We start from the raw sequence: 10,155 nt of genomic DNA on the forward strand, positions 1-10,155 counted from the left end.
CATTATGAGGCTGTATAATGAAATATTCTAGAACTTTTTAATGGACACTGCAGGGCATTTATCAATGTTAATAGGCCATTTTTGGCCCCTGGGTCCCGCTGTGCCCACCACTTTTGAAAAGTGAGCAAGCTTTTAAATTATTATCTGTTTTTAAAGCACCTTTTATTCAAGAGTGCTGTACAAATGATAATGGTCTTGAAGGTCCTGATGATGGGCGAGGGTCGGATGTGCCGGGGTAGTAAGGTTCAGAGTATGGGGGAAGCTCGGACATACAATCTGCAGTATCAGTGCCTGTCCTGTGAGAATGTACACAGCGGATAAGGGATCCTGACCTAGAGTCATATGCAGTATTCTTTTTTTTATAACTGTAATTTTTATTGCAAAGATTTTTCAAAAATTTTTTGCACAAACAGAACAAAGAATTACAGGGCATGTACAGGATAATGTGAGAAACAGCAATATGATGAGGTACCAGCAATAAGTATAAACATATCAGGCACAAGTAGGTAGAAATAGTGGCAGCACCTAGTTCTTCTGTGACCATAGCGGCACAGCATAGTTCTACAAGGATAATCAGAAAACATAGATAATACAGCAGCTGTCGTCTGATGATATCTACCTGTTACTTATGGCTCAGACAAAAAGTGGAACCAAACTACAGCCCCATAACAAAACCTTTTGACAAACAGACAACACAGACAAACTAAGACAGGACTCAACACCAAGGAGATAGGAAAAGGGGGGAGGGAAGGGAGGGGAGGTGGGAGGGACAGGGAAACTAGGGTCTACTGCCAGAAGAGGCAATCATATCAAAGGAATCCCAAAGGATCCATATGGACTCAAATTTATCAATGGCATTATTAAGGGAAGCAGTAAGCTTTTCTAGGGAACGCAACTCCCGGATTCTGGCGAGCAAACAAGGCCGGGAAGGAGGGGATGTTTGCTTCCAGGCACGAGCAATTAAGGACTTGGCCGCTGTCAGGATAGTGAGTAACAACTTCGCCTGCTTTTTCCGGAGGGTCTTTGGGAACAAGTTCAACAGACAGATTCCAGGGTCCCTAGCAATGGTAGCACCCAAGACTGTCGAGGCCAGTCTGCAAACCTCTACCCAAAATGGGCGGATAAGGGGGCAATCCCAAAATATATGGAGGAGCGACCCCACACTACCTGAACACCTCCAACATTGTGAGGGGATAGCATTATTTAGTTTATGGAGGAGCTCAGGCGTATGGTACCAGTGCATTAACAGCTTATAGTGGGATTCCTTATATGTGGTGCAGATGGAGGATCTTGCCGCCCTGTCCCATATCACATCCCAACACTCTGGGGGGAGCTGCCTGCCCAATACCGCCTCCCACTTATCCATATAGTGATGTCTAGCCTGGGAGCCATCAGAGGGTGAGTTAATAATTCGATAGATATCTGATATCAACCCTGATGTAGAAACGCCACCTCTCACTAATTGTTCAAAGGCAGTTGGTTTCGAGACTGTGAGGGATCCCAGGCGAGACAGCATAAAATGGCGGATCTGTAAATAGGTATATTGCTCTGAGGGCGGTAGCTCAAATCTGTCCACAATCCTGTGGAAGGGGAGAAGGGTGCGTGTAAGTGGGTCTACCATGTCGGCGAACTGAAACAGTTTTTTGGAGCCCCATAGTCTAACTATATGAGATTGTAAACCAGGCTGAAAGTCAGGATAGAGAAGGAAGGAATTTAAAGGGGACGTTTTGGAATAGAGTTTAAATTTGGAGGAGCAGATGGACCAGATGTGCAAAGTAAAGTTAATGGGGCCAAGGAGGTTTAAATGGGAGAAGGAAGGCGGAGAGGGGTGCCAGAGAAAGGAGTTGGGATGGAAAGGTGCTAGCCATATTTTTTCAATCTCAGCCCATTTCTTATAGGCTAGGTACTTGGACCATACAGTAATTTGTCGCAGATGAGTGGCATAATAGTAATGTAGGATATTAGGTACTGCGAGGCCTCCCTGAGTCTTACTACTCATCATAACCGAAGCGGGAATACGATGCCGCTTTGCCGCCCAAATAAATTTGAAAATATCCCGCTGTAGGGTTTTTATCTCGGATAGTGGTATACGCACCGGGAGAGTTTCAAAGAAGTAAAGTAACTTCGGGAGGATCGTCATCTTGACCGAAGCCACTCTACCCAGGAGGGAGATGAAATGGGAGTTCCATTTGGCCAGAAGGGCCCTAAGTTCTTTAAAAAGAGCAGGATAGTTGGTCGCGTATAGTGAAGAGTATGTAGGAGTAAGCCGGATGCCCAGATACTTAATAGAGGACTCAGACCACTTGAATCGGAAGACAGATTGAAGGTGTGTTATCGTGGAGCTAGGGAGGTTGAGGGGCATGATTTCAGATTTAGAGGTATTTACTTTATACCCAGAAAGTACTCCAAATTGGGAGAGCAAGGCCCTGAGTGCCGGTAGGGTCGTATGAGGGGACGACAAGGTGAGGAGGACGTCATCTGCAAAAAGCATGATTTTGGACTCCTTGCCTCGGACTGATACACCACGGATGTCTGGGCAATTCCGGATGGCCGCCGCCAGGGGTTCGATACAAAGGACGAACAAAAGAGGAGAAAGCGGACAGCCCTGGCGGGTGCCATTCCGAATTGGAAAGGTCCCAGACATCATATGTGGGAATTTGATAGCAGCAGTAGGTCGTGTGTATAAGGCCTCAATCGCAGTCAGAAAGGGTCCCCGAAAACCACAGCATCGGAGGGTCTCAAACATGAATGGCCACCCTAGGCGGTCAAACGCTTTCTCAGCATCTAAACTAAGTATCAGGGCCCTCTCCGACTGCTGATTAACTGCATCGATAACATCAATTGCACGTCGAGTGTTATCCCCCCCCTGTCGTCCAGGCACAAAACCCACTTGATCGGCATTGATAAGTGATGGCAGCCAATAACCTAGGCGGGTGGCAAGTAGCTTAGTAAAAATTTTAAAGTCTGAATTTAGGAGGGAAATAGGCCTGTAATTGGCACATTCTAAAGGGTCCTTACCGGGCTTGGGGATAAGTGTAATGTAGGAGTGGGACAGTGTTGTGGGAATAGGGGAACCTTGCATAAAAGAGTTAAAGAGGGACAGGAGTCGAGAGGATAACTCAGAGGAAAAGGTTTTGTAGTAGAGGTATGTGAATCCATCTGGCCCCGGTGCTCGTCCCGACGGGAGGGATTTCAGTACTTCTGATAGCTCCTCCTCCGTAATAGGTGCATTTAGGGTTTCCAAGGCATCTGCAGACAAAGTCGGCAAGTTGCAGGCAGACAGGAACTCCCCAATACGCCGAGAGCGAGCATCTGGGTCAGAGGGTAGAGTAGAAGGTAGTGAGTATAGGTCAGTGTAGTACTGCAGAAAAATGGAGGATATATCAGCAGGGTTATAGTGGAGTCGCCCACCAGGGTCCCTTAGGACCTGAGGAGACTGGGCCAACGCCCTATCATTGAGCATATTTGCCAGTAGCGTATGTGCTTTGTTGCCCTTCTCATAGAATCGCTGTTTAGAATAAACAAGCAGCTTTTCAACTTTAGATAGTGATAGGTCTTTTAAGCGGGCTCTCGCAGCTACAAGTTTCCTCAATGTCCGAAGGGAGGGGGACTGAGCAAGGGAGCGTTCTAGGGTTTGAATGTCACATTTGGCAGCGTGCATGGCCAATTGGGCGTCTTTTTTCTGTCGCGAACTGAGGGCTATACAGTGCCCTCTGATAACAGCCTTATGGGCTTCCCATAGAGTCGATTCAGAGGTAACTGTCCCGCTGTTCTCTAAAAAATAAGTGGAAAGGCATGCTTTGATTGAATCACGGGAAAGTGGGTATTTTAGCAAGCTCTCATTCAAGCGCCAGTGACACTGGCGGGTGGGGGATTTAAGACTTTTAAAGCACACCAACACCGGGCCATGGTCCGACCACGAAATCGGGTCAATAGAAGCGCTTTCAAGGAGGCGTACAGTAGGAACATTACCAAAGAAGTAGTCAATTCTAGAGTGCACGCGGTGTGGGTGTGAATAGAATGTGTATTCCCTCTCCGTAGGGTGGTCAATACGCCAGAGATCAAATAAATGATGTTTGCGGATAAGCTTACGGAATTCAGCAGACAGTCTGGCCTGGTCTACAGGCACTGGACGACCCGAAACCGAGTGTCTATCCAACTTCTCAGAGAAGGACAAGTTGAAATCGCCTCCTAGTATTCTGGGGGCCGGGGGGTATTTTGCGAGTTTATTGAGCACCCTACGGAGGAAGGGGATTTGACATTTGTTGGGGGCATAAACATTACAAAATATAAGAGGCTTTCCGTGCAGTTGACCTTCCACTATTACAAAGCGACCTCCCGGGTCTAAAAAGGAGGAGGAGACTTGGATGGGAAATGAGCGGGAAAAGAGAATCGCTACTCCAGCTCGCTTAGAGCCACTAGATGCGGCAACGGCTGTGGGGAAGGCATGCCTAGCAAAGGCAAACGTAGCAGCTCCATCAAAGTGAGTTTCCTGAAGGAATGCCACATCAGCCTTCGCATGTTGCATTTCCCGCAGAGCTAGTCTACGTTTCACATTAGAATTAAGGCCTTTCACATTTAATGTCACACACTTAGCCATATGGGTAGCATGATGAAACGACCAAGCAAATGTGATGGCTTACCCACACAGAGAATACCTTATGGCTGACAAGTCCTGGCCGGGTCATGTCCAGTATTGCAATCTCCGCGGCAGAGACCCTAGAAAGGAAGGGAAGGGGACAAAAGGGGGGAGAAGGATCGACAAGGACAACAAAGACACAAGACAAACAAAACAGGAACCCCGTAGGGTTCAAAGCACTCGGCTCAGGTCCTGGGTACATAATGCCAGGAAGTGGGGAAGAACAGAAAAAGTAATGGAAACTCGGTGTGGAACACCGTAGAAAACACAACCAAAAGGTTGAGCAACAGTATCCCCTTAGGGGGGGGGAAGGAATCACCAACAAAAGATACATAGTGATGTACAACTTCAGGTAGAGAACTCAGGCCATCCAGCTATGAAGGAACTTTACAATTCTAAAATAAGCCATGTGAAAAAGAAAAGGAGAAAAACAGGGCCTCTCGGCAGCAGAGTGAGAGGACCATCAGGGGGCTACAGAGAGCACAGCGGGTCGTTGTAGAGGTCTCATGGAACCTTAGTCAGGTCTGCTTCTGGGCCGGGTCCAGGCTCTCCAGAGCGAGGACGTCTCCTCTTCTGACGTGCAGACTGCCACACCGGTGGAGGGGGAGGAGGTGGAGGTGCAACAGTCCAATCTGAGATCTTGGGAACAGGAATGTCCAGAAGATCACAGAATTTCTGAAGGTCTGCGAGGTTACGGAGAACAGCGGATCTGCCATCTCTACGGGCAGATAGGGCAAATGGAAAGTTCCACCGATACGTAGCGTCATAGTCCCGCAGAGTAGTTAGGAGTGGACGGAGGAGGCGGCGTTTCTGCAACGTTATCCACGACAAATCGGGGTAGAGTTGTAATGTTGCACCATCAAAGTCCAACTCGCGGAGGGAGCGCGCTTTTGCCATAATTGCCTCCTTGATGGCATAGTCATGTAGGCAACAGATAACATCTCTTGGTGACCCATTGGTAGGCTTAGGTCTCAGAGCTCGGTGCGCCCTGTCAAATTTTATTTTGTGACTGGGTGGCTCACCTAATATGGTGTTAAACAGGCCTTCAAGAGTGTCCATCAAATCGGTGTCTTGTGTAGCCTCGGGGAGGCCCCGTATGCGGATGTTGTTGCGCCTGCCCCTGTTATCCAGGTCCTCAATATGGCGCTGCATGTCATCGAGTGCAAGAGCCTGGGTGGAAACAGTGGAGCACAAGGCGCCGATGTAGTCCCTGGTGGAGTCATGGTCATTTTCAAGGGTATCAACTCTCAGGGATATATGCTGTATATCTTTCCGGACCTCCGCAATTTCCACCCTACAGGCTTCCTTTACCTCAGAAATGAGGGACTTAAAGTCCTGCTTAGTAGGGAGTTGAGATAGTATGTCATGCATCTCCCCCTGAGACCTGGACCCCACCACCGAAGTCTCGGATTCAGAGTCAGTGTGAGGCCAATCAGCCTCCTTATGTGAGGCAGATCGGGTATGTGGCTCAGATGACTTAGATGCTATTGCCTGTCCTCCTCGCTTCACCCTGTCCCCTTTTTGAGATTTAGTAGGGGCAGCCATCATGTACTGAGATATGCGCTGCTGGCCCTTTAAAACGGCAAGGTCTTTGAGCAGGGTCCCAGGTACGGAGAGAGGGTGAGGAGATATAGAGGGATCGGGGTCCCTACAGATCTCCAATGTGTCAGGGATAGTACCTGTGGTGGCAGGGGAAGGCCCAGGAGGAACGCCGGCGGAGCTGTGTCGCAATAGAGGCATGCGGTATAGGCCGCAAGATGGCGGCGCCTCACTCCCTCTCCCGGCCTCACTCGTGGCTCCGTCTGAGCTGTGGCGGCGGCCGCTGTACCGCGTCGGTCTCCGAGAGCGGCGGAGACGGGATATGCCCAGGGCCCGGTTCGATGGACCTCCCGGACCGCTGGGGCCAAGAAGATCCCGTCGCCACGTGTCACGAGGCCTGGGGCGCAGCACTACTGCCGGACGTGTGATGTCCGGGGGGATCACCGGGGGGCCGGGGTCCGTCTCGGGGCACTCACAGGATGGTTCGGGGGTCCCCCTGATCTTCCTCTCCATGCACGGAGGTAAGTCGCTGCTGTGGGTGCAAGGTTTGGCTGCGGATGTAGCTGGATGGCCGGGAGCTCCTCTTCTATGCTGCCGCTCTCATCGGCGGTTCGCCACGCCCCCCCCATATGCAGTATTCTTATGCTGGCCATAACTACAGGGTAAGAACAAAGCCTGAAAACCCTCCAGAATATCCTGAGTACATTTTACCATAACCTACGTAAATTGAAGTAAAAGCAAACAAGATTTAATAGACAGATAACCTCAGCGAAGCCCCTGGGATTACTCTGAGAAGCAGAACATCCAACTGCATCAGCACAGGACATATCCCTTAGGCAGAGAGATGTGTGCAATCCAAGTGGAAAATTCCTCCTTTTATTAACATAGGGGTACAGCCAAAGGAGTAGAGAGGGAAAACTGCAACATGAATATAATGCTGCATAAAATAAACTATCCCTATTATTTAAATGTTGTATAATTGTAGGCAAATGCACAGGATTACTTAGTAATACAGGACCTAAGCATAGCATCTTACTTATCAGCCCTGGGAGATATGCACACAGTGGTAAGTGTCAGTGACCATGTACCCTTTACAGCCGCATCTCCTTATCGAACTTACAATTTTAGGCTATGTTCACACAATGTTTGACTTTAACACAACGTATTCAACAGGACCTGTGGAATTAATAAGCATGTAAATTATTTTCAACCGTTGTGCATTGATTTCAATGCAGTTTTCACTGCATACAATAGCTGTTGCTTGGCACTCCATACAACCAGTGTCGCACTGGGGTACCTTGGGCCCACCATGGAATTTGGGGCCAACCCTACGTACACCAGATGTGACAAGCACCAAACCTTTCACTTTACTATAGCAACTGTGCATAGAGCTGTGTATCTGACCAGCGGGTGCAGTAACATAGTAAAGAAAATATACTTACCGGCATGTAACATACACAGAACCAGGCTAAAAATTACTTACGGCAGCTGTGGGAAAGTCAAGAGAGTGGCCCTGTGGGGGCACTGGGACTGGTCAGTATACGTTCTTTATTATCTTCCCGTACCCCCCAACCTGTCTGTCATTTGTGAGTTTTACAAGACTTCTCTTTTAAGGGGAATCTGTCAGCTGTAATTCATCTTCCAAACTGATGACAATGTTAGGTCAAGAAGACACATGATACCTTAAAGGGGTACTCCGCCCCAGCGGTATTTTTGAACTACGGCCGGGGAGGGGGTGGTTACAGACGGCGGCGGTCACTTACCTCCTCGGTTCCAGCGCTGGGTCCCGGATCGCACCGCCCCATACCCCTGTCCTGTGGCCACTTCCTGGTGTGAGCTGCGGCATGAGACGTGACGTCTCAAGGCAGCTCAGCAATTCAGTGGCCGTAGCGGAGTCCCGAAATCCCAGGTTACTAAATAGAGGCAGTGAGTGACCAGGTGACAACCGTGTGCAGCAATGCTGGGGGATTATATGTTGACCTGGAGCTGCTAAACAGAGAGGCCTACCTCCTGCTCAGGGGCCCACCAGGGGATTCCCTTGCTCCCCTGTGGGCTAGTCCAAGTCTGAATACAACAGCCGTTGTTTATACATTGCGTAAACATAGCATAAAGGAGCGTTACATATATAGTCTACATAGTGAAGAATACTACAGCCCCATGCTGTATGACAGATGCAACCCCAGGATTATAAATGTAATTAAATAGAAGTTTTCACAAATTATTACACAGAATATTGTGATGATAGTAGCTGATGAGAGTTAGGCTATTAATATAAGTGCTTGCTGGCACATTGCATGCAGGTCACAGATAAGATTTGATAAGTATCATGCTGTTTAATCTGGTCATTAGTAAATGTTAGCTCTTGGTAATTATGTATGACAAAATCACCCTTCACTGTGGAGTTCTAGCACCCCATGGTGGACATCATAGCGCACAACATAATTTTGACCTTTTTGATGTAAACATGCTAATTCAGGGCAGTGGTCTCCAGCATGCTAGGAGTTATAGTAATAGTTAGAGTGCAGGGCAGGCCTCAGCCCCTATTCACACATACTTATCATTCTCTGTAATCGCAGACCCCCAACTACAGACAGGTCTACAGACGTGCATTCGTAACCATCCACATTTACACAAACCCATTCATTTAAATACTGTAGGTAATAGAATGAATAGATTGCTTATCAGCATAAGGCTAAGGGTGGTATTACACGGAACGATAATCGGCCGAATTGGCCCGATTCGGCCGATTATCGCTCCGTGTAATAAATGCAACGATCAGCCGATGACAACGATCATCGGCTGATCGTTGATATAGGTTAGAACCTATTTTCGTCGGGCGCCGACCGCGCACCGCTGCGTGTAATAGCGGTGCGTGGCCGGCGACTAACGATATACATTACCCATCCACGTTCCAGGGCTGCTCCTGCCGTCCGCTTCTCCCTGCGTCCCGCGCGCGCTCTAGCGTCACAGATGCCTGTCAGCTGATAGGCCGCTCAGCCAATCACAGGCCGCGGCGGTCCCGGCCTGTGATTGGCTGAGCGGCCTACCAGCTGACAGGCTGCTGTGACGCTAGAGAGCGCGGGGGACCCCCGGGAGAAGCGGACGCAGGAGCACCCCTGGAACGTGGATGGGTAATGTATGCCAGTTTAGCAAGGGCTGCAAGGACATCGGTAACGATGTCCTTGCAGCTCTTGTCAAACGATTATCGGGCTGTGTAATAGGTCCAGTAAACGAGCAACGATCTAGCAGATCGCTGCTCGTTTACAGGTATTATCGGGCCCTGCTCGGCCCGTGTAATACCACCCTTAGAGGTATAAGATGTACACAATCAATACATGCACAACACCAAATACTTTCTTGATTTTTTATCTCAATGAACTATTATTATCCATAAACTTGTAACAATTCAGATATACATCACCACGGTGCACGAATCATGATCAATGTGAGAGGGACTCATGTAGGCTTCGCCCAAATAGGGCTGTCGGAAGACAGTCCACATTCAGAGACACCAGCTGCACATCACGAATAGGCTGAAGTTGGATAACGTTCATGACATGTGGTGTATTATTTCCAGTCTGACACAGTGCTCTCTGATGCCGCCTTTGGCCATGACAGGAACTGTCCAGAGCAGTAGAAAATCACTATAGAAAACTGCTTTTCAGACTGGAAAGAATACCATTTCCTGTAGGACATACAGCAGCTAACAAGTACTGGAAGACTTGAGAGATTTTTTTTTTATTGAAGTAAATTACTAATCTCTGGCACTTTCTGGCAAAAGTTGATTTGAAAGATTTTTTATTTTTTTTTGCTGAACTACCCTTTTAAGTAAAAAGCAATAAAATAAACCAATACACAAAACTAATATTGCCATGTGCAGAAATGTTCTAAACATAAACATTTCATCTAATCTTATAATAAATCCTGCAAGGTGAATGATGTGACATAAAAATGGAGATGGGGGGGAGGGGGGGGTG

This window comes from Dendropsophus ebraccatus, chromosome 4 (genome assembly GCF_027789765.1).
Source record: "Dendropsophus ebraccatus isolate aDenEbr1 chromosome 4, aDenEbr1.pat, whole genome shotgun sequence".
NCBI lineage: Eukaryota > Metazoa > Chordata > Amphibia > Anura > Hylidae > Dendropsophus > Dendropsophus ebraccatus.